This window comes from Pinus tabuliformis, chromosome 4_1 (assembly GCF_031772625.1).
Source record: "Pinus tabuliformis cultivar Carrire ecotype Pingquan chromosome 4_1, CPIR1, whole genome shotgun sequence".
In the NCBI taxonomy this organism is placed as follows: domain Eukaryota; kingdom Viridiplantae; phylum Streptophyta; class Pinopsida; order Pinales; family Pinaceae; genus Pinus; species Pinus tabuliformis.
Genome location: NC_142303.1, coordinates 463,162,011 through 463,175,624, shown reverse-complemented (window position 1 = coordinate 463,175,624; position 13,614 = coordinate 463,162,011). Strand labels below are relative to the sequence as shown.

The 13,614-nt window shown below is 39.7% G+C and overlaps 1 protein-coding gene across 1 annotated transcript in view; it reads left to right on the top strand.

Moving 5' to 3' along the window:
- LOC149176429 (cyclase-associated protein 1-like) overlaps positions 1–13,614 on the top strand; it is a 60,562-nt gene that overhangs the window by 41,817 nt on the left and 5,131 nt on the right. The gene's annotated exons all lie outside the window — the stretch shown is intronic.

The following is a 13,614-nucleotide window of genomic DNA, read 5'->3' as shown; positions in this document are numbered from 1 at the left end:
TTTAAAATTTGAAAATTTTGATGCTAAACCCAAACTTGAAATTTTCTTCTTGGATTACTGTGATGACATCACGTAACAATGGTGCTTTTTTACTCGAAATTTAGTTGGGAGGAAATAGAAAACTAAAGTTGGAAATGCATTGTGGAAAGGCTGTTATCATCATGTGCGGCTGGCTCTTGTCATCACATTGGTACTATTCTAGAATGTGACAATGGAAGCTATGTGCTAATCTAATGCTTTTGTTAGCTACTCTATGAACAAACTGGAAAGAAAAGGATGATTGCAGGAACACTATTATAGGAAGGTAAGACAGATTGGTGGAGGTGACTAATTAAGACATTCAGTTGCTATTTTGAAAGGAGGAGAAGAATGTGTAAAAGCTTACAACACCTTTCTTGTCACATTTTATAGATACTATTTATTAAAGTTGAAACTTGTGCCGAAGAATTTTCTTCCCATTCTCTCTCTCTATACTGATCTTTACACCAAAATTCTGAGATCTTTGCATTCTGCCTAGCTTATTATAGTTCCCTGTTAATATTCAAACCTGCAATGCAAAATACAAAATCCAGAATCTCAATCAGGACAAGTGAGTGCAACTCTAGAGACAATCCCCATTGTTACCTCAGTATTCTTCTCTCTTGCTTTGGGTTGGTTCATGCCAACTCCAGGCGGGTATCCCTTGATATTGCTTCTGATCTACCATTAAATTCAAGAACAAGAAGTTAGATCAGTATATAGGGAAGACTCATGAAACATAAATCAACAAAGGCTTTGGGATGGATCCAGAAACATTGGTGCCTGCCCATGGGCTATGGAGTCGGGGGAAACTAAACAAGTGCTTGATTGATAACAGAGTAATCTGATGAGGATGAGGCATTTGCTCCGAATGATTTTACCAAATCAAGGCCTCCTAATCACTGTCAATGCTGGGATTAGAGAATCCCTATACTAAGGGATAAAATCTGCTCACAACCTTGCCCTGACTGCTTGAAACCAACCAGGGGATAGGATTTCTAACACTATGAAACTTTGGGGTTTGAAGAAACAGCACTGGTGCATTATCCTAGCTTGTACATTTGATCCAAGGCATCTTCTTGTTCTAGGGGACTCATTTATCATCTTGAGACACATGCAATTTGGAACAAAGGCCAGAGATCTCAGATTAGAAGCCACTCTTAGCAGAATTAGAACTTTGATAATAAAAAAATGAACTGCAAGATTGAATGGTTCCATGTGCAATGGCATAAAAACAATATGGCTGACTCCCAAGCCAATTTGGCTATCCAATTAGTAGACAAATGATTGTTCTTAATTAATGGGCAACTTGTCAACCAGCCAATTCCCTAATTCTGAGGGTTCCAATCCTTTTGTATTTGGTAAATCTCTATATGAATGGGTATTTTGAAATTATAAATCACGAATGGAAAGTTATTGCAGCTTCCTAACACTACAGGGATTATCTATTTATGTAACCCATCTGTGTGTATTTGCCACAATCTTTTATATAAATAAAATTCACCAGTTTTTGTAAAAAAATGATTAACTGAGAGTGCTGCAAGATTAACACAGATATTTAATGCACAGAAAAGAAAGATGGAGTGGAGACTAAATGATCAATTATCATTCACATCAAAGTACCAATAGGTGATTACAAGGGTGTGGGAGAATCAACTCCTGGGATCCAACCCTTTTCAAGTTTTCTCCATCTTGGAAAAATAATTAAATAGATATCCTCTCCTCTAAGTGGTGTGCCTTGGGGAATAATATTGATGCATGCAAACTGTAATTAAACCATGAGCTGAAAGTCCCAATAGGTGATTACAAGTGCGTGGGAGAATCAACTCTTATGATCCAACCCTTTTCAAGTTTTCTCCATCTCTGAAAAGTAATTAAATAGAAATCCTGTCCTCAAAGTGGTGTGCCTTGTTGATTTTTCCTTGGCAATTCAGAGTCAGGTCTATGCCTAAAACATGATCACAGACACACTAAAATGCCACAACACCAAGCACTTTGCACAGCGGAAAATGTACAGCAGTGAACCAATGAAGTACACAAAATTTTCGCCAACCCAAAACTTGTTATATTACAACTTTAATACAACAAACATAGGGCTCCTGTACCGGGGATCATGGCCCTTACGATTAGCCCTGATACAAGGAAAACTAAGGCTTGATGTCAACAACACATGACCATCAATATGCCCTTGAACAAAAACAACTTGACTTGCTGAAGAAACACTTACACCAGCCCTTTCAGTCCACTTGCCTTGAACACCTGGCAGGTCCTTTTCCACCTATACACGCAAAGATCTTGCTGCTCCAACACCACTGCGAATGCTGCTCACAAGGTCCTCTGCACCTTCAGATTCTCTTGCACGATCAGCTCACCAATCTGCCTTCTATCAGTGGTCTATGCTGCTTCAAGGATCACTGAACTTAGGCTACAAAACTCTGCCTTCACACAGTCCCTTAGCTTCTCCAAAGGTCACTGTTCACAAGGTCTTCTACAAATCTGCCCTCACAACAATGATCTGCCACATCAGTCACAGTACTTAGGGCTCACAATCATCTGCCTTCTATCAGTCCCCTTGGTGCTCCAAGATGACTGAATTTAGGGCTTCTTCCAACCTCTGTCCAACGCACCTTATCGGAAAATTGAAACCTGAATCGAACTTAATAGTTATAGAACTCGAACTTGAACCCAAACTGTGTGACTTAGCCCTCAGGCTGGCTGCCTCTGTTGCTGCTTCACTCAGTGTCCCTTCTGGGTCAGACATTTTAATAAACTCCTTTGGGCTTACACTAAACACTATCCAAAAAATACGAGAAGTGTCAAGGTTTTTCCCATGAGGTTTTTCTTGGAAAAAATATCCATGGTTATAAAAGTATATCTTCTGTAACTGATGAGCACTGTAATGGTCTGTCTTCCTTGGGTTGATGTTGTTCTAGGTTGATTTTGATCCTGGTTATTACTCACTTTCTTCTTGGTGTTGGGTTAGGGTAGATAACTTTATCATCTTAGCTTTTGATGTAGTTGATATCTAAATTAAATGCACAAAGGAACTTCTTCCTAGTTATTTAATATGTCAACAAGAATTGAAATTATTCATACAATAAGATACTTCGATGTCAACAAGATCTGAAATTATTTTATCAGTCATTCAAAATGTAACTAGAGTCTCGGTGCATGCATGCCGATGCTAGCTTCATCGACAACAATACTACGTCAATGCCTTCAAAGCTGGCATCTACGCACACAACAAATTCTTTCCAAGGCTCACCAGCACAGATCCTCCTACTGGAAATTATTCTCGTAACTGATTAGTAGTTTATTTGTTTACGACAAATAGCAAATAATTCATTGATGCATTCTTCACAAATAAAATGCGCTACGGAAGTAAAATAAGGAACTGAGAAATAGATGCACACACATAAAAATAGACACCAATATTTTTAGACTAAAACGTCCCCAGAAAAATCCCAAAGGGAAAACCGGTGCAACAGATGAGGGTTTATTTTATTATTATGCAACAAATTTGAGAGTACAATAATCTGGATGCCCAACTGGCAATCATACGGCAAATATACTAGCAAAATAATCTGGATATCCCACATCTCCTTTGCTAAACAACTCAGCCTCCTCTAGCCTGCTCGAACCCCACACTGGCTATTCGTACTGCAGCCTGGAACCTGTGTCACAAGGTTCGTCGGACTTCAACCTCGAGGTTCAAATTTTGGCAAACCTTAAATTTTTTTTGAGGTATGGCGAACCTAATTGAACCTCATAGCCATTGACCAAGTCCATAGATCAAAACTCATAACCTTAGGTCACAATTCAAGCTTGTAATCTATCCTTGCAATTTCGATGTCCTTGATAACATTTTTTATGTTTATTGATGTTGATTTCTTACTATTTTATCCTATATTTCATTTTAAACTCAATATATGTATATATATAGAAAATGTATCTGGACGAACCTAATGGCGAACCTCAACCGAACCTCATCAAAAAATTCAAACTCGAACCCGAACCATGTGAGTTAGCCTGGAACTCGCACTGCTGGCTTTGGATAATTCACACTGCCTGGAAATTGGCTCCAAGTGAGCCATCATGCCTCCCTCTGCCTCTGGAAGTGACTCACTCTGCCTCTTGGAAGCTAATCCGGCCTTCGACCACTGAATCCGTTCTCTTTTGACGACTCGCTGAAGGGTTTTTGGCTATTCGCACTGGATTTTGCGACCCTCTTTGTAGATAATTCGACCTCTTATCTCCTGCCACTCCAACACTGGAGAAACAATGGAAAACTCTCTGAAATCTTGCTCCCAAATTTTCTGCTGCACCCTCTTTCCGATGCTCTCCCTCTGGCTTGAACTGCGCCCTCATGGAAGCTGTGAATTGGGTAGCTCGATCTGCCTAACTCCATCCCATCGACTTGCTGTTATAATCTCTCACTGGAGCATCAACGACTAAGATCTAATCGTGATTGGTGGCTAAGATCAATTTGACTCCATCAATACACTTTTATGGAAGTCTTCGTCGATTGCCTCAATTAATACCCATTAATTAATCAATTTTCCTAAGTTAGGAACTTTTTAATTATTGATCAATTAATTTAATTGAGAGGTTTCTAAGTGTTTACTCTTGAAACATTTCATGGGTTTTGGAGATCTCGTGTTCCTTAGCCTCTCTGACACTTTAGAGACTAGAACACTTGTCTGATGCTGCCTCAAAATTTATAAACTAACACTCCCTCTTAGCGAGGAAGTTGTTCTCCCCAACATACTCTTCTACATCCTGTAGCTAGACTGCCCATGCTGCTAATGTCTGACATTTCTTACACCTCTTAATCTGAGTCCCTATCAGTGGAAATCAATGTGAGGAAGTCAATCTGGCAAACACTGTTGAAAATAGTAGCAAGAAAGTGATTCTTGTATTTGTGCTTTAATTCAAGGAGTCAAATTCGAGTTTCTTCTTTGTCATACTCAATTTCCTAAAAATTAGGAGATCCCTACAAATTAGGACGAGTTCCTATAATTTAGGATCAGTTCATAAAAATTAGGAGTTATGAAGCAGTTAACTGATGTGTTAAAGTGGAAGGCTGAGTTATTAGTCTTCTAGTGCGATTTAATTGAGGAAAAGAACGTGTGTTTGAGTCTCAAGTCCTCGATTTGAGATAGGACGAGTTGCATGAGCAATTAAATCATTCTAACTCAATCAATCACAAAAGCAAGCTCCTTAATTAGAAACTCACTAAACTTAGCCATTTTAATTGCTTTAAAAGGAGGAATGAAGGCACAATTTGATCAATTGTCTTGTGAGCACGAGTTGGTGAGACAAGACAATAGAGCTCATGGGTTTGTGAGAAGGTTGCATAGGTTTATGTGTGGAGCTTGTGAGAGAAAGGTGTGCCAAGAGAAGCTTGTGCACAAATTGGTAGAGGTTATTTAGGAAGCAGATCAGGTCTTGCAAGGGTGTTTCAACTTGGGACAAGCAGAGAAAACCAGATTGGTTTCCAGTGAAACAAGTTGTATTTGTAAGAGATCTATTGCTCAGATTTTCTCAATAAAATTCTCATACAAGCAGAGGGTTTTCCTAGTTGGGTTCCCTAGAAAAAATATTGTGTTTTGCTACTGTGTGACTGTGATTTATTTATGTTCCCATTCCGCTGCAAAATTTAGTAGAGAAATTCTGTCTATATGAAAAGAAAGTAGTTTTCAGATTGTTCATATTAGCAGTTGCAAAATTTTGTGGATTTTCTTCTAACACTGTCCATCAAGCTACTGCGCATACTCTAATCCACCTCACACTGCTACTGCTAATGCTCTGCTACTAATTCTTGCACTGTTGCTGCAACTATTGCAATAGTGAGTCTTCACCTGATCTCCCTCTGAAACAAAACTGGGAAATCTCTTCCGGATGGAAACTTCCATATGGAGTCTCGCTCTGGCTGGAACTAATCCTGCAAACTGTAACTGGGCAATTCGCATTGCCTCCAGCTAACACACAAATTTCCTGCAACTGCAATTGTAAACTCGATCTCTACTGTGCCACTGCAACTGACTCTGCAATTGTCCCTTGAATCTTGTGATTACAGCTAGCTCTGCACTATCTACTGAGCACTTGACTGCACCCAACTTGCTCTGCCATTGTCGCTCACGCATCTAACTGCAACTAGCTCTGCAATTGTCCCTCAAGATTTCACTGTGCCTTGCTGACATTTCGACCCTCTTGCTATTGAAAGGAACTGATCCATATGAAAAACTATTGGATCTGAACTAGACTTCCTGCTGCTCACCCATGGACCCTGCCCATACTAGTCTTTGAAGCATCACACTCCTCCATCTAGAGGTATCTTTGCTATCAATACGAATTCCTCCAATCTAGAGGTCAACTCATCTATCTTTGCCGAAGCTGTTGTTTGTTGCTACCCCTTCTTGTCCTTCTTCCTTTTGGGACACTAGGTGACGTAGTGACCAAACTCACCACATCTAAAGCATTTGACCTTCGTTATCTCCTTTTTCTTCTTCTCACCTCCTTTTGAGTCCTGTCCTTGACTGGGACCCTTCTTCGCCTTCCCTTTTCTTGCAAGGGCTAGGTTTTCCTCTTCCTCCTCCTTAACTTTTGGTCCTTTACTACTGTTGCTAATAGTACCTTCGGCTAGGCTGAGTCTAGCTCCTCTTGAGTGAAATCACTCCATAGGCGATCCCATCCTGGAATTGTGTCTCGCCCATAAATAACTTGGACGAATGTACACCACTCCTTGGAAAACCCATTTAGAGTTGTGTGCACCAACTCATCATCAGATGGTTTCTCTCCAATAGCTGCAAGTTCATCTCAGACATTTTGAAGTCTGGTGAGATAAGAAGTAACACCTTCACCCTTTTATGCATCCTAGTGGTCCTCAACTTCTCTTTGAGAATCATTTTGTGATTCTCTGATGGATTCTCATACAACTTTACGATGACATCCCACATGTCCTTTACTGTATTTTTATCTGCAATATGCAGGACGACATGATTCTGAACACCATCTAAGACCATTCTTTTAGCTTTGGCCATTGCTTTCTTGAAGGTTTCCAATTGTTGTGGATTTGTTAGCTCTGCCATGACATTTGTCATGAACTCCTTCAGACCACGCTCATCCAATAGGAATTGCATCCGGGCCTTCCAGATGCCAAAGTTAGAAGCTCTGTCAAGTCTGTCTTGATCCCTGAGTCTAGCTGTGTCCATCTCCACGAAACTCAAATAAATTGGAGACTAGTGTTGGAAATCCCCTTATCCTTCCTGCTCGGCCTTCTTACTGCTACTTGCACTCCCTCTGGAATGCGCAGATCTGTTCTCACCTGCTTCTCGAAATCCTTGTCTGGTACTTGCACTTCCTGCTACTCCTCCACTGGGAAACTTGCTCTACCTTCCAGAAGTTCTTCTCTGGATTCTGGCACACGTAATGTTGCTCCTGAAGCACGCATTGGTTGAACTGGAAAGTCTGCTATGGCCTACTTGAATTGGAAATCACAGATCTCCTCTTGGAAACTGGAAGCTGGAAACCCTCTAAGAAGTTCTGGAAATCTCTTGTGTGCTTTTCTCTTCCCGCTCTACGTAGATTTGCAACTGCAACCCTTGCTGCAAATCTTTTGCACCCAGATCTACTTTGCGAATCAACTGATTTGCTCACCAGAACCCTCTATTCGACAAATCCACTGCCTATTGGAACTGCTACTAAGCAAATCAAACTTTTCCACCTTACTGGTTTTGGAAATCGATTTTCTGCCCAACAATTCGCACTGCCTGGATGGCCTACGCGGATCTGAAATTATTGTGCTTAGATCTCCCTATGAAACTGGACAATCTCTCTTCCTTTGCTTTTGAACCTCTGATTTGATCTTCAATGCTCTGATACCATGTGAAATTTCCTTAAATGTATCAACTAGAAATTATTCTCCTAATTGATTAGCAGTTTATTTGTTTACGACAAATAACAAATAGTTCACTGATGCATTCTTCACAATTAAAATATGCCACAGAAGTAAAATAAGGAAATGAGAAATAGATGCACACACAAAAAAATAGACACCAATATTTTTGGAATAAAAAGTCCCTGGAAAAACCGTGAAGGGAAAACCGGTGCAACAGATCAGGGTTTATTTTATTATTATGCAACAAATTTGAGAGTACAATAATTTGGATGCCCAACTGGCAATCCTCTGGCAAAAATACTGGCAAAATAATCTGGAGATCCCATATCTCCCCTTCTAAACAACTCGGCCTCCTCTAACTTGCTCGAACCCCACACTGGCTACTCGCACTGCATCCTGGAACTCACATTGTTGGCTTTGGATATTTTGCACTGACTAGAAATTGGCTCCATGTGAGCCGTCTTGCCTCCCTCTGCCTCTGTAAGTGACTTGCTCTGCCTCCTGGAAGCTAATCTGGCCTCCGACAACTAAATCTGCTCTCTTCCAACAACTTGCTCAAGGGTTTCTGGCTATTCGCATTGGCTTCTGCGACCGTCTCTACAAATAATTCAGCCCCCTATCTCCTGCCACTCCTGCATTGGAGAAACACTAGAAAACTCTCCGGAATCCTCCTCCTAAATTTTCTGCTACTCCCTCTCTTTGATGCTCTTTCTGGCTCGAACTGCGGCCTCACTAAAGCTGTGAACTGGGTAGCTTGATCTGCCTTGCTTACTTTCTCTCCACCGTGTCTATCTTCATCCCATCGACTTGCTCTTATAATCTCTCACTGGAGCATCATTGACCAAGATCTAATCGTGATTGATGGCTAAGATCAATTTGACTCCATCAATACACTTTTCTAGAAGTCTCTAGAGCAAAAGTCGATTTCCTCAATTAATACCCATTAATTAATCAATTTTCCTAAGTTAGGAACTTTTTAATTATTGATCAATTAATTTAATTGAGAGGTTTCTAAGTGTTTTCTCTCGAAACCTTTTCTGGGTTTTGGAGATCTCGTGTTCCTTAGCCTCTCTGACACTTTAGAGACTAGAACACCTGTCCGATGCTACCTCAAAATTTATAAAATAACACTCCCTCTTAGCGAGGAAAGTGTTCTCCCCAACATACTCTTCGACATCTTGTAGCTGGACTACCCATGCTGCTGATGTCTGACATCTGTTACACCTCTTGATCTAACTCCCTGTCACTGGAAATCATAATGAGGAAGTGAATCTGGCAAGCATTGTCCATCACGCTACTGCGCATACTCTGGTCCACCTCACATTGCTGCTGCTATTCTTGCGCTGCTGCTGCAACTACTGCAATGGTGAATCTTCACCAGATCTCCCTCTAAAATGAAGCTGGTAAATCTCTCTTGGATGGAAACTTCCATACGGAGTCTCGCTCTGGCTAGAACTGATCCTGCAACCTGTAACTTAGCAATTTGCACTGCTTCTAGCTTGTTGTCGTAGAGATTGTCACGACAACGCTCAGACCGGGGGCTGTCACCCTGATCCCCGATCTCTCCGTTTAAGCCTGTCTCCCGCGGCTAAGGGGGGTAGACCCTATGGGAAAATGGATGACCAACTGAGAGCCAGTTGGGCTGGGAGACACGAAGGGAAACAAGCACTTAATTGATTTTATTAAGTTAATAGACCAGTGCCTTAAGGAGCTGATGATTAAATGATTATTTATTGAATATTGCAGAAATATAAACCATGTAGAACAATCATTTATCATCAAATAACCCAAGCGATGTAAGATTTTCAACAAATGCACAACGCCTTAACGGTGATCCAGCAATTAAACTTAAAGAAAAATTAAATGCTTTAAATGATCATAAAATTTAGATGCTGATCAGTTACCACTTTCACATAGCTAACTTCAAGATAAACATTAAGTGCGTTTAACTATAGAGAAATGGAACATAGAGACACCAAAAATGAAATTTTCAATTTTTTGTAAAGCTTTTTCAATTTTTTTTTTTTTTTTTTTAATTTTTTTTTTATTTTTTATTTTTTATTTTATTTTATTTTTTTAAAATTTTTTTATATATTTAAAAAAAATTCTAAATCAAAATAAACCAAAACCTAAATCCTAAATAAAATCTAATCTAAACTAAAGTCTAAAAAATAAAAATAAAAAACTTTTTTACCTTTTATGAATTTTTTATTATTTTTATTTTTTGAAGTTTTATATTCAAATTTTAAATAAATAAAACTAAAATAAATCTAAAACCAAAACAAAAACGTAACTACATAAAAACATACGCTATCCTAACTAATCTATATACAATACAAAAAAAAAAAGAATACGTGAATGCTATCTTAAAAAAAAGAACGCAGAACAAAACTAAAGCTAAAATTTTAATTTTTTAAATGAAACGCAACAACAAAAATATACCCAAAACCTGAACCAAAACCCGTAGCATATGTAAAAAAGAATTTCGAATGCTTTGTTTGTGCTTGCAGGTGCAGGTTCTCGACGAGCTGAGCGTGGAAGTGACGCAGGAATGGCAGCGTTTTGAGTTCTGTTTGCTGCGTAAACACAAGAAGGAACCCACGTTTGTCTTGCTATTTGCAGGTTTTGGCAGCGTGGGGCAATTCAACGCAGAAACACAAGAAGGAAACCCACGTTTGTCTTGTTGTTTGCCGGTTTTTGCTTGCAGGTTTAAGGATGCGTGGATAGCAGGGGTTGAGGGTGAAGAGATGGATACGCAGAAAAGGGTTTGCAGGTGCGAGGATTGCGTGAGGAATGGCTGAGAAGAAGGTTTGGCAGAGAAAAGTTTGATGAACCAGCGTGAAGGGTTTCTTTGCCAGCGTAATGGAGTTGCAGTTCTGGAATAGAAGCATGCGTGGGGACAGAAAGGAGATGGCTGTGGAGAGTTGCGTAGGAATATTTGTGGGCAGCGTTTGGAGAAGGTTTGAATAGTGGAAAATAGCCCAGAAATTTTCCAGATCTTAAAATTCGAACCCAGATCACAAAAGAAAATCTCGAAAACAAAATCTAAATCTTCTTGCTTAGAAGAAACCAGGCAGTCAATCTGCAGAACTTCCACCAGAGCCTCTCAATATTTTCCAGGAATCTTAATAAAATTTTGAATCAGCTGCTCCAGATTGTCTGAACGAAACCCTGAAATATTTTTCAAAACCTGTACCTGCAATCTGCAAAAGAAAAGAAAACCCAAAATAATATGTGCAAAAAAAACGAAACTGAAAACCCTAACTAAATAATTACAACATTTATAGATTTTCGACTCTTAAGCAGCCAGATTTGTCAATAATCACAGTAATATTATCAGAATTTAATTTTAATGTGAGATACTTCAGAAAACCCTGCATGCATTCATAAAAAAATTCAGATGATAAGCCCGGGATTAAAAACTAGCTGGGCTCTTTCAGAAAACACAATCCGGGAGTTGGCTGGTTCAGCCGAGAACTTCCCCTAACGCCCGGTAATTTGAAAAAAAAAAGATTTCCTGCACAGCTTAAAATCAACCATTAACATAGAGGGAGAAAACAATAGTGAAACCCAGATCAAATGGAGATACCTACCACTATATTTCAAAATCTAAACTATCATTCAAACCCCAAATATCAGACAAGATACCTGCGCCTAGATCAATCTTCATTAAGCTATCATCAATGGCTGAAAATAAAATTATGTAGAAAAATAAAACAATCTTACAGCATTTCCAAAAGAGTAACACCAACAAGATTTTTAACCCCAAAGTCTTTTTTTATTGCACAAAAAATGACTACAAGAGAGCTTTCTTTAGCACCAGACTCTCAAATCTAATCTCTGAAATGACCCCTAGCACCCTACTTAAAGGAAATGATCCCAACGGCTAGTTCGAGTGATCCATGTCGAAATGATCTCGACCGTCGATGAGAATCAAGACATCTCTTAATCTCATCCGTCGATTTATTAAAAAATGATATTTTACATGCATTCACTCAAAATATTATTATTTTATTATTTTAGGGTTTTTGCTTTATTTTATAATTTTTATATTTTATTTTTTATTATTATTTTTAATTTTTTAATTTTTAATTCATTTTAAAATGGATCCTCGAACTTAGCCTTTGGAAAAATCTCCTAGGACCTAGGACTCATGAGGGGATTTAAAACATTCTCCAACCCTCAAGACACTTTACATCATGACTTTTACAATTTACATCTTAAGGGGGAAAACCCCTTTAACATAGACCCTCATAAAATGATAAACCACCCAGTTCTGCGACACAACTATAATCTAGCAGATTAACACACTAGGATTCTCCTAAAATTCTAATGACAAAATCCATCCCGGCTTTGGGGTCAGGCTGAAGGAAAACTCTGCCGATCATGGATCGGTGAGACGAAAAACCTTCCGGGACGTAGATTACCATTAGAAAGTTAGGTCCACCTAGGCAATTTACATACACGACTCATATCTGCTAAGATTATTTACAATTCATACATGCAGACTGGGTTTACAATTAAATCGATCAAGCTGCTGATGACTGCAGGATGGCACGGACATGTCGATCAAGTGCTACCCCTTTTTGCAAGAAAAGGGGGGTGTACTACATGGGTAGTTGATCGGTAGTGGTCAACACAGCTAACACACAAATTTTCTGCAATTGCAACTGGAAACTCGATCTCTTTTGTGCCACTTCAATTGGCTCTGTAAACGTCCCTTGAGTCCTCTGACTCCAACTAGCTCTGCACTATCTACTAAGCACTTGATTGCGCTCAACTGACTCTGCTACTGTCGCTCACGCATCTGAATGCAACTAGCTCTGCAATTGTCTCTCAAGATCTGACTACACCTTGCTGACATTTCGACCCTTCTGCTACTCTATACTGTGGGCTCCCGTAGCAAAGGAACTGATCCATATGAACAACTACTGGATCTGAACTAGACTTCCTTCTACTCACCCATGGACCCTACCCATACTAGTTTTTGAAGCATCACACTCCTCCATTTGGAGGTATCGCTGCTATCAATGTGAATTCCTCTAATCTAGAGGTCAACTCATCTATCTCTGTCGAAGTTGCTACCCCCTCTTGTCCTTCTTCATGTTGGGACATTGGATGACGTAGTGACTAAGCTCACCATATCAGAAGCATTTGACCTTCAACATGTCCTTTTTCTTCCTCTCACCTCCTTTTGAGTTTTGTTCCTGACTGGGACCCTTCTTCGCCTTCCCTTTTTCTACAAGGGCTACGTTTTCTTCTTCCTCCTCCTAAACTTTCGGTCCTTTGCTGTTGCTGCTGATAGTACCTTCTACGAGGCTGAGTCGTAGCTCCCCCCGAGTGAAATCACTCCATAGGAAATCCCATCCTAGAGGTGTGTCTTGCCTAGAAATAACTTAGACGAATGTACGCCACTCCTTGGAAAACTCATTTAGAGCTGTGCGCACCAGCTCATCATCTGACAATTTCTCGCCAACAGTTGCAAGTTCATCTCGGACATTCTGAAGTCTGGTGAGATAGGAAGTAATGCCTTCACCCTTTTGCATCCTAGTGGTCCTCAACTTCTCTTAGAGAATCATTTTGTGATTCTCTGATGGATCCTCATACAACTTTTTGACGACATCCCACATGTCCTTTGCTATATTTTTATCTGCAATATGCGGGACGACATGATCTTGAACTGTGAAAAATTCACT